General features: G+C 43.7%; 1 long non-coding RNA gene across 1 annotated transcript; it reads right to left on the bottom strand.

Annotated features, from left to right (window-relative positions):
- Positions 1 to 2,463: 2,463 nt before the first annotated feature.
- LOC125458217 (uncharacterized) lies at positions 2,464 to 19,199 on the bottom strand. The gene is made up of 3 exons (XR_007248794.2): positions 18,886 to 19,199; positions 8,650 to 8,709; positions 2,464 to 2,847 (listed from the first exon to the last, which is right to left on the bottom strand). It is a non-coding gene; the product is annotated as an uncharacterized LOC125458217 (long non-coding RNA).
- Positions 19,200 to 19,209: the final 10 nt, after the last annotated feature.

Here is a 19,209-nt window from a genome sequence, read left to right on the forward strand (position 1 = left end):
GGATGGGTTAGGGAGTGGATTTGGGTGAGATGCTCTTCGGAAGATAGGTGTGGGCTGAATGGCCTGTTTCTCCACTGTAGGGATGATTCTATAAATACAGTGTAATATATTCTTCACCAGGTCCATCATGGAGTGAATTATAACCTGAAAATGAGGTTCCAATGCTTTGGTCAGTCTGGATGGGCCTTACAGTACAGAATAGGCAGAGTGTGCCACATAATCCTAGCATCTTGTTCTCTGTGTAACTGTACCCAGGGGGAATTTGCCAGACTTTGAAGATATAGGAGAGTAACAGACGTCTTCAGACGAGGGAGATTGAGAAGGAGGACCATTATCTTCTGCATGATAGAGCACTGCAGCACAAGAAAGCCAGACAGAACATAACTGACACCCGGTTCCAATAGATGTGAGCTGGGTACGGTGATCAATCATCAATTGTACGTTTCTTGGTACTTGAAAGGCAAGCAGTCCCTAGCTGTTACCAGAGGCATATGTAGCTTCTTTTATGGAAAAAAGGAGTTAACATTTCAGGTTCGGTGATCCTTCCTCAAGAGTCACTGGACCCAAAACATTAACTCTTTGTATCCTTCACAGATGCTACCAGAACTGCTGAGCTTTTCCAGCAACTTTTGTTTTTGTTCCAGATTTACAGTATCCACAGTCCTTTCATTTTTTATGTAGCTTCTGTTTGTTTATTGTCTGCTTTTCCTGTTACTAAAAAAAAGTGAATGTTTTCAATTATTTGAAGGCTTTCCACTATATGAAGCTGCCACATTGACCAATGAGAAGATCTTATCCTACCACGTAGGTTAGATAAAGAGTAGCAATCCCTTAGACAAGGTTTTAAGATGGGGTGATACTCTCAAGTGTTTCTTTTTGACACACTTCCCCCTCACTAAGTGCACTGTGAGTGCAACTCCTGGCTGACAGCATTTGACCTGGTGCATGACAAGGTTTTAAAAATGGTGCCACATCAGGAATTCCCAACAGGTTCTGGCAGTGGCAAATACTTGCGCCATTGTTGAGCAGAAGATAGCTCAAGCAGGGCACCATAGAAACGTGGTATGTTGCTACTGAGACAAGCTGCAGTGAATAGATTAAGAAAATGTGTTCAGGCTGACAGAGTGAAACCTTCCGTGAAACTCACCGAAATTGATACTTAGTGAATTTCGGGTAAAATTCAGCCACTGTCTTTCAATTCTTGCTCACAAATCCATTTCTCCTTGCCCTTGCTTTTCTGTCCAACCGAGCTGTTTATGTAGGTCCATTTGTAAATTCCTGAGTCTGTTCATTTTTCTTCCAAGTCAGCTAACTGACCAACAAACTTTTCATCTCCTCAGTGTATATATAATGATCATATGCATGTCAATTAAGCAGAATGCAAATTTCTTGGTGCTGGCTAATTTTCTGGTTGCACTAATAAAATGGTAATTTCAATGTCATGATGTTTTGAAGATATCACACTGGTTTTTCAAAGTTTGCATCAATCTGTGGTTTGGTGATTACAGCAATCATCTTAGGTCAGTACATGTATTTTTTAAATGTTACTTTAGTCCATGAAGGTTTCTGGTGTACAAATCAGATAATGGAAGTTGAATATCAATAGTTAGTCCATGTTTACCTTTATCATAACTGGGATAAATTAAAAGCCCTTCAAGGAGCCAGTGACAGACATAATGAATGAAATGTCCCTCTTTCTACATTTGACCATGCGCTCATTTGGCTGGCCAGTTGGTTTGTGATGGTTCAATTCTGGCATAGCTGAGGTTTTTCCATGAAGGCCCAGTCTTCTCAACCTCATCCCTTACCTGAGGTGGTCTACTCCCAGTTGCCTCTCTCTCTCTCTCTCTCTCTCTATAATGAGAGAGCAGCCCTATGGTCCTCAAAGACTTTGGTGACTTTACTGTACATTTCTATGATTCAGGTTTTGCCTGCAGTGTTTATGTACATGAGCTAATGCACAAAGCATAATGTGCATAATCCTAAGAGAATTGTCATCTTTATCCTGGGCACAATTTGTAAATATAAAACTTGACAGAATACCTGATGACTGAACTGCCAGATATAAACAGAAGATCCAAGTTAGCTGTCACTTTGCTAATGTGTGCATTTGATGAGGGGGCAAGTGGGCACTGAATTTTTGGGTCCTCTTGTGTTTTCAGTAAACAACCAAGACATTTTCCAAGGCATCTGTGCTCATTATATTTGCCTCTGACTTTATCTTATTTATTATTCTATTTTCTGATAAAGGAGAAGGGCAAACAAAAGCAGTAGTATTTGCTCAAGGAATACATTGAGCATTCCCCTCTCTGCATTTTTGTTGCATTGCAGAATACCAGTTGGTTCTGTTATCACCTTCAGAGCGTAAGGCCTTGCTTTATAAATAGTATGCATTTACAACCATTTTACATACTGATGCTAGTTTCAACATGCTACAAAGGAACAATGCACTACCCCATAACATTTCCCAGCTGCCAACTCCAGTGCTTTTTCATTTCACGTATCAGAATGGTCTCATTAAGAAAATGCTCTATTCAGTGTGAAATGTGTCACATGATGCACAGTCAGACACAAGGGCTTTTCTGTTTAATCCATGATGTATGCAAAGTGCTCTACAACATGAGAAGAGGGGCACCATCTGGGTCACTGACTCTTTAGTCTGTTTTCAGTTCTTGATAGAATGTGATGCCTTTTGTACATAGCTGACCTTCTGCAGATTCATTACACATCTTATTTTAGCATGTTTGAAAACTGTCACTGGGACGTTCATTAATGGTGACTTCCATAAATTCTGCCACATATAATGCAGTCCAATTTCAAGGTGCCATCACTTCTGGTGGTATGTGACTGAAAAAGTAAAAAGACTAAGATGGATTAAAATGGAGGAAATATCATGTGGTTCATTCTTGTGATTTGCTACACAGTAAATTACTGATCTCATACAACATGGAAAGTTCTAAGCCAAATGAGTAATTTCCCTTTTTTTGCTCAATTCTATTCCTTCTCTTTCTGTTCTGGCTCATCTCGCTTTTCCCCTTCATTTATATTTTCTCCGTTCAGTTTTTTTTTATTGCTTCATCTTCCTTTCCCATTCTTCTCCTTCTCTTACCTATTTCACTCTTCCCTTTCAGCCTTCTGAATGTGTGCCCTTGTCTTTTTTTCCCTTTTCTTCTTCCTGGTCGTCCTCCACTTCCTTTTTCTGTATTCTTTCTCTCTTTTCTGCTTTCCTCCCTTCTTTCTGCCTGCTTCTTTCCTTTCTCCTCCTTTCATGTTCTCTCTCCTTTTACAAATATTTTCTCAGCTCCTCTTCTCCACCTCACCATCACCTCCTTCTTTCCCTGCTTCATCAACTTTGTGCCCTCCTACCTGAATTCAGATTTCCTTTCCCTTCCCAATTCCATCTTTTTCTTTCATGGTCCCAATCTCTCCCCCCCCCCCCCCCCCCACCTTCTTCCCTCTGCTCTTCATTGCAATTCTCTTCCATTTCCTCTTGTCTTCCCCTTCCCTCCTACCACACCTTCTTTCTGCCCATCGTTCTCTGCCCCAATATACAAGGCTCAAATTACTCAAGGAGGCATAGACTCCTGCCAATGCCTGAACTTGAAAGAAACTACATATGATTGAAGCTTCCACTTTTATTTTCTTTTAATGTTTGTAAGAACGATATTATTTATTTTCCACTAGGTTTGCAAATGAGGAAAAGGGTAACACTGGACTATGAAAATGGACATTTTCAAATGGATGATCTGCGTAGGGTAATCTAAATCATATGTACAAGCATCTCCCACTATTTCATGATGCCAATGTCATTACAATACTCTGTATTAAGAAACATCTTCATTTCTTCAAAGTCAAACTGCATGCAATTTTATCCTGGTCTTCGAGAGAAGCATAAATCAATATTGGACTCATGACATTGCTGTCAGTGGGCACATACACACATTAACTCGGACAAGGAGGCTGGATTTACTGTTCTGTCAAACTTTATCCTACAATCTTTGTTGGTATAACTGTAAGACCCTGAACGAACCAGTCTCAAAGTCAAACACCACCATCAGGCAACTTTAAAACAGAAAAAAAAAGAAATTGTTGAAATGCTGTATGTTATCTATAACCATCCATGTTCTCTGTTCAGCAAAAGAGCCTGCAAAACCCTCAACTTCATCCTTAAAAGCCATCATCAGTCAGCAACCATCCCACGCAAATTCATCCAATGCGTAAAACTCTTTAAAGGCCTGGGGAAACGAAACATCATGCTGAAGGCTGGTTCCAACCCTTTTATCTATCCACACACAAAGGAAAATCCAAGCTCCATGTAAAACATGGTAAAAATTGAGGTGGAGATCATGCTCTGATAGGAGCTTATTTGGAAGGTCATATAGCTGACTGTGTGGTCCTCTGCTATTTGCACCAGTTTCTAAATCACAGATCCATTAGAATTTATGTTCACTGAGCATATTTGCACAACATGTGCAATGAGAGATACATCCAATGGTGTACATAAATGAGAGTCTAACTAAGCTTTGAGACAGCACAGTCTTCACCAAGCTGGTTAAAAACAGTAACTTCTGGCACTGCCAACAAATGAAGGTAAATAAATACGCCCTTCCATAGCGTTCAACTACAAGGAATATTTTTATAAGATGGAGTTGCTATCCTATTCTCTTATGGCCAAATGTCTTTTATTCTTCCCATTGCTTTTTCTTCTCCTCTTCCAAATTCCGGTGTAGATGTCATGTTTATTCCTCCCAGACCAGTTGCTGCTCCTGCCACCACTTGATGCTCAGACCCTATTACAATTGCCTTCTTAGCTGTCTTAACAATTCATTGGTTACCTAATTGAATGGGGTCTGTACCCTTCTAGTATGCTTTGACCGATGTCACTTCTGCCTCTAATAGTAGTCTAGCAGCCACGACTAATTCCTCAATTATTATTATTATCTCATGCTATATTTGTCCTCCTCCTGAGGTGATGCATTGCCTTCAATTTCATATTATTACATTATCATGTTAAACCCCAAAGACTTGCCTGCTACCTATTTAAATGTTAGCCTGCTAAGTGCAATATCACATTCTGTGCTGATCTGTACTCTACATTTCAGCTTGTTTCAAAGGTCCTATTTCTTCTCTCCACCATACCTGAAGAGGTGGATGGTCATTACCTATCTTTGATGGTATTATCTACCTATAGATGACCTTGCTCATTAACATTCTCCATCAGACATCGTTGCTAAATTCTTAATTACCAGCAAATACTTTAACTACCAAATCAAGTTACTGAAAGATTTTTCAGCTCTTTCCTCAAACTGCCTCCTGGATCCAAATTATGGATATTTCCTACTGTTCCTATTAGTTATCCCATGTTCTCAAAACTAAGCACGTTTATTGTTCCTATCTTCTCATGATTCTTAGAAATCATAGTTACCACAGTCCTCAGAACAGAAATCAAATAATCTTATTTGATTTCAGGTACAAACATTTTTGAAAAATGTTTATCCTTTACATTTAGGCAGTTTTCAATTCCATATTCAAATGAACTATTGGGTTCTCTTTAAAACTGCTTTTGTGTGTGTTATTTCAATTTATCCTTTGGCTGATCTCCAACAGCCTTGGATGTTGCTCAGGAATGAAGAACAATTGGAATAGGCCTATAAAGTCATCTGCTACGTTAATTGCACCAAGTATAGCTTTTTTTTGGATCCACGTCATTTCCAGTAGACATGTCAACTACTTTTGTTAAAGTCTGTAAGTGGAATACTTATTTAGTTACAACATCACACTGCTAAATTTTACTGAACCCACTACTATTGCTACCCCACCTGAGGTCCAAGACTGTCTGCAAAGCTGTCAACGAATCTTGGCCACTATGAGATAATAGTGAAATTTGTTTGTAACAATTTTGTGATACAAAAAGATTCCTAAATTACTTAAATATTTTCAGCTGAGTATTGTATCACACTATACATGTTAGATCTTTGTTTTGCATTCCAATGAAGAATTAAAATTAAAAAGTATTCTGATTGGCTAATGTTGGTCTCATTTACCATACTTCACAACAAACCTTGTCACAAGATTGTAGTTCCTTAAGACATTTGTTATTCAAGCATTTTGCTTTCTTTCCCACACTGGCTGAGATTACCATAAAAGAACGTCTTCTAAACCTCTCCTATTGCTTGAGGCATGGTGACCCTTGGGTTAAACTACCACTAGTTTTCCTCTCTTTAATGAGAGAGCAGCCTATGGTTCAGTCAGGTGATGGCAACTTTGCCTTTTACCTTTACTTTTTTTACAGTTTATAACAGATGGAATGATTGAAAGATTTTTTTTAAAAAAAGTTCGATTTGAGAGTCTGTTGTTGCACCTAACCATATTTCCTTCATATAAAACATTCCAGAGGACAGTCATTGTACCATAAAATTGCAATGTGCAAAGATTGTTCTACTTTTCAAATCTGATCCCATGCTTGCCAGACAAGTGTAAATCAAATCAATCTTATCAGTACTTTTTAAAGTACTGCAATAAAAGGTTTATGGTGTAGTCAGACTGTAACCCAACAAACGCTTTACTTTCAATTGACCCACATGAGCAATCTTACTGGAATTCACAGATTTATAATGGAATTGTTAGACTTTAGACACCAGTGAACTTTGCACCAAGTTTGGTGAGTAATAAATTCTTTAAATAGTGTGGTTGAAATAACTAACATGCACCTCCTTTCAGAAGTCATCTGAACAGGTTCTAGGCATAGATTCAGCTAGTAGAACTCATTATTGGAGTCAGAAAACTGTGAATTCAAGCCTCTCTCCAGGATTTCAGCATAACAACCCAAGCTGACTTTCAAATGCCATTTTAGAAAAGCTCCAATAATTGGAGTTCTGCTTCTCGTCAATATTTAATAATCTCCATTGAACTGTTTATTTTGTGTGGACTACAACTAGGCTCCAAATATGAATCATTCTATTGTAGAAGAGTTTGCTGGTGTTCATTGATGTGCTCTGTATCGTTGTATCATTTAGTACATTGTTATCATACGTAAACTGTATCACTGCAAAGGTCAGGTTGGGAAGGGAAATTTATCCTTAACATTTAACTTTTTAATTTTTTTTTTACAAATGCTCTTCATTTCTCTCCTGGAGGTTCTGATTCTGTGCTGGGGTAGTTTTCTTCAGGGATCTGATGTCACAGGCACTTTCTGTATCAAGTGTAGCTAGAGTTTCTTATGAGTGACTCAACCGTCATGCTCATTGCATGACTGATATTTTGGGATTTGACATTGACTTGTGGATAAGTATTAGTATTACTATCAAGTGAAAGGTACGTTAGCTCACTTCTTTCTCCAATACTTTTTTGAAAGCAATGTTTTCTTTTAAGGATGTGCTTGCCAATGTGGTCCTTGACTGGTTGCAAGCTGTGACTGTTGCAGTCACAGACAAAAATGATCTGTTTTTTTTTAAAAACAAGTTATAGATTTTGTTATATTTAACCTAATCTAAGAACAGTGATAACAAAAAGGCCACAACTTTAATTTGTACACATTCAGATACACGCACAAAATAGATCAAGGCGGTAAGATATTTTAAAGAGAGAATTTTGGAGACCAATAAAGATCAAAGTGATACAGTTCTTGGAGGTTGATAATTTTGGCGTATCCAGTCTAATTTCAGCATCAAGATATTTGAAATATCTAGGCAGATCGTTTATGGTCTTCTGAAGACAGGAGCCAGGAGGAGCTGGGTTGAGTTCTTTAAAAAATATATCTGCCTCTGACATGCAGATTGCCAAAAACAGCTCACAGGGTTTAAACTTGTAAAATTATGTGGAAAGCAAGGCACACTCATACAGAAATCTTACATGCTGTTGGATTCCACACTGGCCTGTTTCTCTTTGTGAAAGAAGCAAAAACAGAAGTTGCTGGAGAAACACAGCATTTTTGGAGGAAAAAAAAGTGTTAATGTTTTGAGTCCTGTGATTCTTCCCCCTGATATTTGGAATAAGATTTGTTATCTGAAGGCAGTTTTGATCATTGTCCTCACAGTGATTCAAAAGTTAGAAGCCTATAGGGAATAGGTATTGGCAATTCACACCTACTTGAAATGAACTGGCTTCTTTACAGTTTTCTTTCTTAAGTTCCAAATTCAGACACAGTTATTCTGAGTTTTGTTCCTGGGTCAGAAGTGCGGAGGAGGGAAAAATCTTAGCTCTGTAAATCCAGCCTTTTAAAAATAGCTGTTTGCCCACCACATTTCTAGTCTAGGAGGATTAGCAGATCTGACCAGGTGACTTGGGAAAAGTTGAGCAGGTTTTCAGTTGCCAAGGCAAGCTTGGCAGTGCTGCAGCCAAAAATTAGAAAATAATAAAATATTCCTCCAATCCTTACATCCTTCACAGTCTTATCTCCTTTACTGCCTCTGACCCACACCTGACGTATCATCATAGCTATCTCATGCTATCAAGGACCCATGCCTCAGTCCTTCACATGCCCTCGACCATTCAATGGCTCTTCACCCATTTCCATGGCTGCTCATAACCCCATGTTAATTTATGCCTACTTCCATCCATATGTGTTCCCCTTTACCCATGCCAACTTAGTTAGTATCCATAAAGACACAGGCAGGGGATGTTCTTGTGATGCAGTGTTTGTGTCCTTACCTCTGGAGCAGGAGGTCCAGGTTCAAGTCCCACTTACTCCAGAAGACTTAAACAACAACTCTGAAAATGATTAGAAAAATAGGTTAAATTAAAAAGGATACATGCACATTTGAGAATAAATGAGGTTTTATTACTTAAAATTCTATAATGCAGATTATACTCTATCGAGGGGGGAAAAAATGCTCTCATTGTGAAAACACATTTTAATTGGTATTATGTATTCTTGAAGGGCAACACTTCTTCCTGGGTCAACACTTCTTGACAGATTTGATACTTCTTCCAGGTTGGACAGTTCCAAGGGGTTCATGCAGCAGTTAACAATAACAAAGGATACCTGAGAACCCCTCCGCAAAGGATTCCTGACCCTGTCACACATTCACAGGGGGAGTACCTCAGTTCTCTCAAGACATGTCTTGGCTCTTCAAATGAAATACGCTGAGAACAGAGCTGTACATATTTCCACACTCCTGGTTCCAGACATCAGCGACTTGGGAAACAGATTTGAGTGTAGACAGCTAACTGATCATTGGCCAGCTGCCTCTGAAGTGTCCGTGAACACATGATAAGTTATCAATAACATCCCATGAAAATTAAAAACTCGTGATTTCCAATGTTTTTCACTATTTTCACCATAATGAAAAAATTACAGCAAAAGTTTGGGCCAGCGAGCCTGGGAGTCTATAGATCTTGAGTTACAGTAAGTCTGTAGACTAAAAAAGGTGTGAATTCCACAGATGGTTTTAATCAACATATCCATTCAAAGGATGGCACCCGAAACAGCATCATTTAGTTTTGAACTTTCTGAAACTGGAGGTAATTGTGTACCTCAGAAGTTGTCTGACTCATAGGGTCCACCTTAAAAGTTTGCATCTTGTCTCTTCATAAAAATTGACTTTCTGCATTGATTGGAGAAATTCATTATATTTTAAAGTATATCTTCAAGTCTTTATGCAGTACATGGAACATTCAATCCTATGCCGGTCATCACCCACAACTGTTTCTCCAGTATATCAATGTTATCACTGGTGCTGCTTCATGCTCATCCAGAATTGGAAAAGTTTATCTATTTTGCTTCAAATTTCCACCCTGCTCTCACTTTCACCTGGTCCTTGACTGACTCCTCCCTTCCTTGATGTCTGTTTCCCCATTTCTGGGAATAGGCTGGCCACTGATATCCACTACAAACTCAATGACTCCCAGACTTACACTGCTTCCTGTAAAGACACTATTCCATTTTCCCAGTTTCTCTGTCTCTGCCACGTGTTCCAGTGACACCAGCTTCTACATGGGGGCCTCTGAAATGTTCACCTTTCTCATCTAAGGATTCCCCTCCACCATGGTTGACTAGGCCCTCGGCAATGTTCGACCCATCCCCTGCAGTTCAGCCCTCGCCACTTCTCTTCCCTCCATAACGGTGATAGGGTTTCCTGTTCATCACTTACCACCTCACCAGCATCCACATTGAATGGGTCATCTGCTGCCATTTCTGCCACTTCCAGTGGGATACCACCACCAGACACAATCTCCTCCTCTCCCTTGTCAGTTTTCCACAGTAACCATTCCGTCCAGGACACCTTGGTCCACTCCTCCTCCACTCCCAACACCTCCCCATGTAATCGCAGAAGGTGAAACACCTGCACCTTTAAATTACTCCTACCTCATAATCCAAGGCCACCTTCCAGATGAAGCAGTGATTCATCTATACTTCACTGCATCCAGTCTACTGTGTTTGCCGTTACCAATGTGGTTTCCTCTGGACTGGGGAGATGAAGTGCAGACTTGGTGATCGCTTTGCAGAACGCCTATATTCTGTCCTCAAAAATGACTCTGAGCTTCAACACACTACTGTATTCCCTGCCCAATGTGTCATGGGCTTGTTGCAGTGCTCTAGCAGAGTGAAGCTCAAGCTGAAGAACAGCATCTCATTTTCTGCTTGGGAGCCTCTGCAGCCTTTGGGGCTGAATATAGAGTTCAATAATTTTAGGGCCTGAGCACCCTCTCCCATGTTCTTACCCCAGTTTCCACACACCAGTTATTGATATCACATGGGCTGCTACCATAACCATCTTATTGTCAGCTACTATTAGTCCCAACGAGCAATTATCAATTTGACCATACTGACATTTACCTTTTCCTTTGTCTAACTATTGTTCTCTCTGGGCTTCATCTCCATCTGTCATTTACTCCTCCACCCCTCCACCACCCCCACCTTCAGCACATACGCCAGCCTTCTCCTAGCTACTATCAGCTCTGAAAATGGTTCATTGGAAACAAAATGTTAACTCTGCTTCCTTTCTACAGATACTGCCAGAGCTGCTGAATTTTCCCCGCAATTTCTGTTTCTGATTTCGACCACCCTCAGTTCTTTGGTTTTTTTTAAAGTTGGAAGTAATATTTGTGCTGCACAAGCACCAAGCAATTAGGATCTTAACCAAGAGTCTCACCATCTGCCATTGCTGTTTCACAACATTTCACCAAAGCCCCCACTAACATGCTGGGGGTTAGCATTGATCAAAAACTCATAAGACCAGCCACATAAATACTCTGACTACAATAGTAAGTCAGAAACTTTGAACTCTGGTGTGTGTATCTGAGATCCTGTCTCTCCATGCATGCTCACTATCTACGAGGCACAACTCAGGAGTGTGAGGGAATACTTGCTTGGATGCATGCAATTCTGACAATATTCAATAATATAAACAAAACTGGGTACAAAGCAACTTGCATGAGTGGCACTCCATGCAAAACCGATGTACAGTGGTAACAGTGTGCATCATCTACAAGACACACTGCCATAACTCTCATAAGCTCCTCCTTCAAATCCATGAACTCTTGCACACAGCCAACCAATGGTTCAGGTTTGGAATGCATGTTAAGAATTGTGGTGGAGGCAGGTTCAATTGAGATATTCAAGAGAGTATTAAGTGATTAAAACTATTTTGTTGTTCTGTGGAATAAAGTGATGCATTTTAGAAAGAATGACATGGAGAGTCATTACAATCTATAGGTCTCTATTTAGAAGATGGTTTGGGAGCAAAGGGGTTGGGGTTTCTATTCACAACTCTTTGTAAGTGGGAGGTTAACAAACATATGGCACACCAGACTTTGTAACAGAACTTTGAGAAGAATACGGAAATCATATGCAATTTTTGAAAAAAAAACAGAAGTTGGGCCTCTCAAATACTATGTACAAATTCTAGACAATGCAGTTCGTAAAAGATGCAGAAGAGCTGTATGACGATGCTAGATTTCAATTGTGAGAATTGACTGCAGTATTATAAAGTGGTACAAAAGGAAGCCATACATTTTACTGTACCTGGGCTGGTTCTTTGGTATTCCTATCCAATTAGGATCACTCCCTTAGCTCTGTTGGCTGAATGGCTGATTCACAATGCAGAATGACACCAATAGTGCCAGCTCAATTTCCATATCCACTGATGTTACCATGAAGATCCTGCCTTCACAGTCTTGACCCGTACCTGAGTGGTGGTGAATCTCCTGGTAAAACAACCACTAATCATCTCTCTCCCTAATGAGGCCATAACACCACAAGAAATAGGTGCAGAATTAGGCCATCCAGCTCCATGAGCCTGCTCCACCATTTGATCATGGCTCACATGCGTCACAATCCTATTCTTCTGCCTTCGATCTGTAACCTTTGATCCCCTAATCAATCAAGAGTCTATCCGTCGCTGTTTTAAATACAATGTGGAGGTGCTGGTGTTGGACTCGGGTGGCCAAGTTCAGAAAGCACATGACAGCAGGTTATAATCCAACAGGTTGATTTGAAACCAAGCTTTTGGAGTTTCAGTCCTTCACCTAAACATTGTCTGGGACCCCCCATCAATGCCAGCACATCCATCCTTTAGGTACAGAGCCCTAAACTGCTTACAATATTCTAAATGCAGTCTGACCAGAGAGTCATATATGGCCTAAGCAATACCTCTTTGCTCTTGTATTCACCTGAAGGAGGACTGAGGCTCCAAAAGCTTGTGTTTTCAAATAAACCTGTTGGACTCTCACATGGTGTTGAGATTTCAGACCTTGTTTTAAATGCAATCAATGATTTGGCCTCCACAGCCCTCTGCAGCAATGAATTCCATACATTAACCATTCTCTGGCTGAAACAATTCCTCTTCCTCAGTTCAAAAGGGTCATTTCTTTACTCTGAAGCTGTGCCCTCAGATCCTAGTCTCTCCTACTATGGAAATATATCCACACCATAGTTCTCAACTGCTTCTCATTTGACAAGCCCTAGACCCCAGAATCATTCTTGTAAACCTTGGCTGGACCCCCTCCAATGCCTGCAGATCCTTCCTTAGATACAGAAACAGCTCACAATATTCCAAATGCAATCTGACCAGAGCCTCATGGATAGCCAAAGCAATACATCTTTGCTCTTGTATTCTAGACCTCTTGAAAAAAATGCTAATATCACATTTGCCTTCTTAACTGCCAAATGAACCTGCATATTAAGAGAATCCTGGGCGGGGTCTCCCAAAACCCTCAGTGCTTCAGATTTCTGAAGTATTTCTCCATTTGGAAAGCAGCCTACACCATTTCTTCCGAACAAAGTGCATAACTTCACATTGTATTCCATCTGGCACCACTTGCCCATTCTCCTAGCCTGTATAAGTCCTTCTTCAGCCTCGCTGTTTCCTCAACACTATCTGTCCCTCAAGCTACCTTCATGTCATCTGAAAACTTAGCAACAATTACCACAGTTCCTTTATCCAGATCATTAATATATGACAAAAATAATTTAGATAGCAAGATTATGGTGACTTTACATTGCACCCCTATCCTTTTCTGATAGCCCTGTATTTTTTTCTTCTTTAAAATTTACTTTTTAAGCTGGTCACTGAATCAGGATTTGGATGCTGTATTTCAGATCAGAAAAATTCACTGCATTTTTTTTAAATGTTAGGCTGTTTCAGGTGCACTTGGCAAAGGAGAAACTGTTATTGTTCTCCTTTGTGCAGGAAAGAGAAGATTTACGAGATGCATCTAACTTTAGGGCTTTTGATCAAACAAATGGGGGAAACAGTTCCTCTGGTAAAGTGGTCACTAACTAGACAGCATAAATTTAACTTCACTGGCAAAAGAACTGGAAGTAAAAAAATACATTTTCACTTAAAAGGTTAAGGATTTGCAATGCAATACATGGAAAGCTAGAAAAGTTTCATTGCTTAGGAACTTTAAGGCAATTGAAGATGTACTTGAAGAGGGCAAATTTGTAGGGTTATGGGGAAAGAAATAAGGGTGGAAAACTACATTGGAAAGTTCCCCAAGAGAGAAAAAAAAACACATATAATAACCGGAGATAATGGGAACTGCAGATGCTGGAGAATTCCAAGATAATAAAATGTGAGGCTGGATGAACACAGCAGGCCAAGCAGCATCTCAGGAGCACAAAAGCTGACGTTTCGGGCCTAGACCCTTCATCAGAGAGAGGGATGGGGAGAGGGAACTGGAATAAATAGGGAGAGAGGGGGAGGCGGACCGAAGATGGAGAGTAAAGAAGATAGGTGGAGAGAGTATAGGTGGGGAGGTAGGGAGGGGATAGGTCAGTCCAGGGAAGACGGACAGGTCAAGGAGGTGGGATGAGGTTAGTAGGTAGATGGGGGTGCGGCTTGGGGTGGGAGGAAGGGATGGGTGAGAGGAAGAACCGGTTAGGGAGGCAGAGACAGGTTGGACTGGTTTTGGGATGCAGTGGGTGGGGGGGGAAGAGCTGGGCTGGTTGTGTGGTGCAGTGGGGGGAGGGGACGAACTGGGCTGGTTTAGGGATGCAGTAGGGGAAGGGGAGATTTTGAAACTGGTGAAGTCCACATTGATATCATTAGGCTGCAGGGTTCCCAGGCGGAATATGAGTTGCTGTTCCTGCAACCTTCGGGTGGCATCATTGTGGCAGTGCAGGAGGCCCATGATGGACATGTCATTTGGAGAATGGGAGGGGGAGTGGAAATGGTTTGCGACTGGGAGGTGCAGTTGTTTGTTGCGAACTGAGCGGAGGTGTTCTGCAAAGCGGTCTCCAAGCCTCCTCTTGGTTTCCCCAATGTAGAGGAAGCCGCACCGGGTACAATGGATGCAGTATACCACATTGGCAGATGTGCAGGTGAACCTCTGCTTAATGCGGAATGTCATCTTGGGGCCTGGGATAGGGGTGAGGGAGGAGGTGTGGGGGCAAGTGTAGCATTTCCTGCGGTTGCAGGGGAAGGTGCCGGGTGTGGTGGGGTTGGAGGGCAGTGTGGAGCGAACAAGGGAGTCACGGAGAGAGTGGTCTCTCCGGAAAGCAGACAGGGGTGGGGATGGAAAAATGTCTTGGGTGGTGGGGTCGGATTATAAATGGCGAAAGTGTCGGAGGATGATGCGTTGTATCCGGAGGTTGGTGGGGTGGTGTGTGAGAACGAGGGGGATCCTCTTAGGGCGGTTGTGGCGGGGGCGGGGTGTGAGGGATGTGTTGCGGGAAATGCGGGAGACGCAGTCAAGGGCGTTCTCGATCACTGTGGGCGGAAAGTTGCGGTCCTTAAAGAACTTGGACATCTGGGATGTGCGGGAGTGGAATGTCTTATCGTGGGAGCAGATGCGGCGGAGGCGGAGGAATTGGGAATAGGGGATGGAATTTTTGCAGGAGGGTGGGTGGGAGGTGGTGTATTCTAGGTAGCTGTGGGAGTCGGTGGGCTTGAAATGGACATCAGTTACAAGCTGGTTGCCTGAGATGGAGACTGAGAGGTCCAAGAAGGTGAGGGATGTGCTGGAGATGGCCCAGGTGAACTGAAGGTTGGGGTGGAAGGTGTTGGTGAAGTGGATGAACTGTTTGAGCTCCTCTGGGGAGCAAGAGGCGGCGCCGATACAGTCATCAATGTACCGGAGGAAGAGGTGGGGTTTGGGGCCTGTGTAGGTGCGGAAGAGGGACTGTTCCATGTAACCTACAAAGAGGCAGGCATAGCTGGGGTCTGTAGGAAGTGGGAGGAGTCAAAAGAGAAGTTGTTGAGGGTGAGGACGAGTTCAGCTAGGCGGATGAGTGTGTCGGTGGAGGGGGACTGATCGGGCCTGCGGGATAGGAAGAAGCGGAGGGCCTTGAGGCCATCTGCATGCGGAATGCAGGTGTATAGGGACTGGCCGTCCATGGTGAATATCAAGTGTTGGGGGCCAGGGAATTGGAAGTCCTGGAGGAGGTGGAGGGCGTGGGTGGTGTCACGGACGTAGGTAGGGAGTTCCTGGACCAAAGGGGAGAAAATGGAGTCCAGATAGGTGGAGATGAGTTTGGTGGGGCAGGAGCAGGCTGAGACGATGGGTCGACCAGGGCAGGCAGGTTTGTGGATTTTGGGAAGGAGATAGAAACGGGCCGTGCGGGGTTGGGGAACAATGAGGTTGGAGGCTGTGGGTGGGAGGTCCCCTGAGGTGATGAGGTCGTGAATGGTGTTGGAGATGATGGTTTGGTGCTCGGGTGTGGGGTCATGATCGAGGGGGCGGTAGGAGGTGGTGTCGGAGAGTTGGTGTCTGGCCTCGGCGATGTAGAGGTCAGTGCGCCATACTACCACTGCACCACCCTTATCTGCGGGTTTGATGGTGAGGTTGGGGTTGGAGCGGAGGGCTGCCCGTTCTGCGGGGGAGAGGTTGGAGTGGGTGAGAGGGGTGGAGAGGTTGAGGCGGTTAATGTCTCGACGGCAGTTGGAGATGAAGCAGCTATGCCTGCCTCTTTGTAGGTTACGTGGAACAGTTCCTCTTCCGCACCTACACAGGTCCCAAACCCCACCTCTTCCTCCGGTACATTGATGACTGTATCGGCGCCGCCTCTTGCTCCCCAGAGGAGCTCGAACAGTTCATCCACTTCACCAACACCTTCCACCCCAACCTTCAGTTCACCTGGGCCATCTCCAGCACATCCCTCACCTTATTGGACATCTCAGTCTCCATCTCAGGCAACCAGCTTGTAACTGATGTCCATTTCAAGCCCACCAACTCCACAGCTACCTAGAATACACCTCCTCCCACCCACCCTCCTGCAAAAATTCCATCCCCTGTTCCCAATTCCTCCGCCTCCGCCGCATCTGCTCCCACGATAAGACATTCCACTCCCGCACATCCCAGATGTCCAAGTTCTTTAAGGACCGCAACTTTCCCCCCCCAGTGATCGAGAACGCCCTTGACCGGGTCTCCCGCATTTCCCGCAACACATCCCTCACACCCCGCCCCCGCCACAACCGCCCTAAGAGGATCCCCCTCGTTCTCACACACCACCCCACCAACCTCCGATTACAACGCATCATCCTCCGACACGTTCGCCATTTACAATCCGACCCCACCACCCAAGACATTTTTCCATCCCCACCCCTGTCTGCTTTCCGGAGAGACCACTCTCTCCGTGACTCCCTTGTTCGCTCCACACTGCCCTCCAACCCCACCACACCCGGCACCTTCCCCTGCAACCGCAGGAAATGCTACACTTGCCCCCACACCTCCTCCCTCACCCCTATCCCAGGCCCCAAGATGACATTCCACATTAAGCAGAGGTTCACCTGCACATCTACCAATGTGGTATACTGCATCCATTGTACCCGGTGCGGCTTCCTCTACATTGGGGAAACCAAGCGGAGGCTTGGAGACCGCTTTGCAGAACACCTCCGCTCAGTTCGCAACAAACAACTGCACCTCCCAGTCGCAAACCATTTCCACTCCCCCTCCCATTCTCTAGATGACATGTCCATCATGGGCCTCCTGCACTGCCACAATGATGCCACCCGAAGGTTGCAGGAACAGCAACTCATATTCCGCCTGGGAACCCTGCAGCCTAATGGTATCAATGTGGACTTCACCAGTTTCAAAATCTCCCCTTCCCCTACTGCATCCCTAAACCAGCCCAGTTCGTCCCCTCCCCCCACTGCACCACACAACCAGCCCAGCTCTTCCCCCCCCCCACCCACTGCACCACACAACCAGCCCAGCTCTTTCCCCCCCCACCCACTGCACCCCAAAACCAGTCCAACCTGTCTCTGCCTCCCTAACCTGTTCTTCCTCTCACCCATCCCTTCCTCCCACCCCAAGCCACAGCCCCATCTACCTACTAACCTCATCCCACCTCCTTGACCTGTCCGTCTTCCCTGGACTGACCTATCCCCTCCCTACCTCCCCACCTATACTCTCTCCACCTATCTTCTTTACTCTCCCCACCTATCTTCTTTACTCTCCATCTTCGGTCCGCCTCCCCCTCTCTCCCTATTTATTCCAGTTCCCTCTCCGATGAAGGGTCTAGGCCCGAAACGTCAGCTTTTGTGCTCCTGAGATGCTGCTTGGCCTGCTGTGTTCATCCAGCCTCACATTTTATTATCCACGTATAATAACCGGGATGGCCTCCATTTGCAGTGCAAGATTGTATATACTTCCCCATAAAAACAAAACGTAGCACAAGGTTCCAAAGCACTTTACAACCAATTATGTACTGGTAAAGTTTAGTCACTGCTGTAATGTAGGAGAGACCGCAGACAATTTAACTGCCATTTCCCTGTGTTCAAGCTCCTATAAGCAACAACTTGACATGAAATAACAAACCGTTTCAGAGTGGAGGCAAAATATTGTGTATGCTGGAAAACTAAACCGAACATATTGCTGAAAAAAAACACAGCAGGTCTGGCAGCCGTGGAGTGAGAAACAGTACACACTTTAAAGAACATAGAACAGTACAGCACAGAACAGGCCCTTCAGCCCACAATGTTGTGCCGACCACATTCTGAAAAAGTCATACCGGGTTCGAAATGTTAACTCTTGTTTTTCGCTCTCCAAATTATGTTAGATCTGCTGAGTTTCTCCAGCATTGTGTGTTTGCATATCTGCCTTTGTGGCGTTTATCGAGGGATATCAGGGCTTCTCAAACTGGGATGTTTTAGCTCCACGAGGGGGAAAAACACAGGGCATCTGTTTAAACCTAATGCGAAATATGGCACGTCCAGGAGTCTCATTGTCCTCACTGCTGCACCGAAATGACACTTGAAACCAAGTCCTTGTAGAATGAGGGGTAAGCATTACACCAAGTGAGACAGAACTAGCACCAGATTACAAGCACAGCAAAACATTATTCAATTCCAACACATCCATCCTTTAACTCAATTTTTGAAGGTGGGGGAGGCGGTGTGGTGGACAAATGGGGTGAGTAGATTCGAGGAAGGGGACAATATGTTTAAGCACATTACGATCTACTCCAGCGCTTCTTTTAGTGTAATTACGGCAGAAAGGTACCTGACTGACAACCTGGATGACGTCATGCAGTAAGCAGAGAGTATTTGGAAGCAGTGTCGCTCAGCCGCGGGGAAAAAAATCCCAGAACAGGGCAGCGGTTCAGCAGCAGGGGCACAACGAGAAGGAAACTTTTACTCTCGAGGCAGGAGTAGGGGCAGACCGGGGGAGTTTGCAAACCCGAAAGAGACGAAGGGGACATCGAAAAGACGGTGACGTTTTGGGTGGTCGTGCGCGCGTTTCGGTTGGGAGCGCGAGCAGAGTCCAAACGGCCGCTCGAGCTTCTCCCTCCGCTCAGCTCAAATAAACATGGAGGCGTGAGGAGGA

The sequence above is a fragment of the Stegostoma tigrinum genome, chromosome 13, assembly GCF_030684315.1.
Source record: "Stegostoma tigrinum isolate sSteTig4 chromosome 13, sSteTig4.hap1, whole genome shotgun sequence".
NCBI lineage: Eukaryota > Metazoa > Chordata > Chondrichthyes > Orectolobiformes > Stegostomatidae > Stegostoma > Stegostoma tigrinum.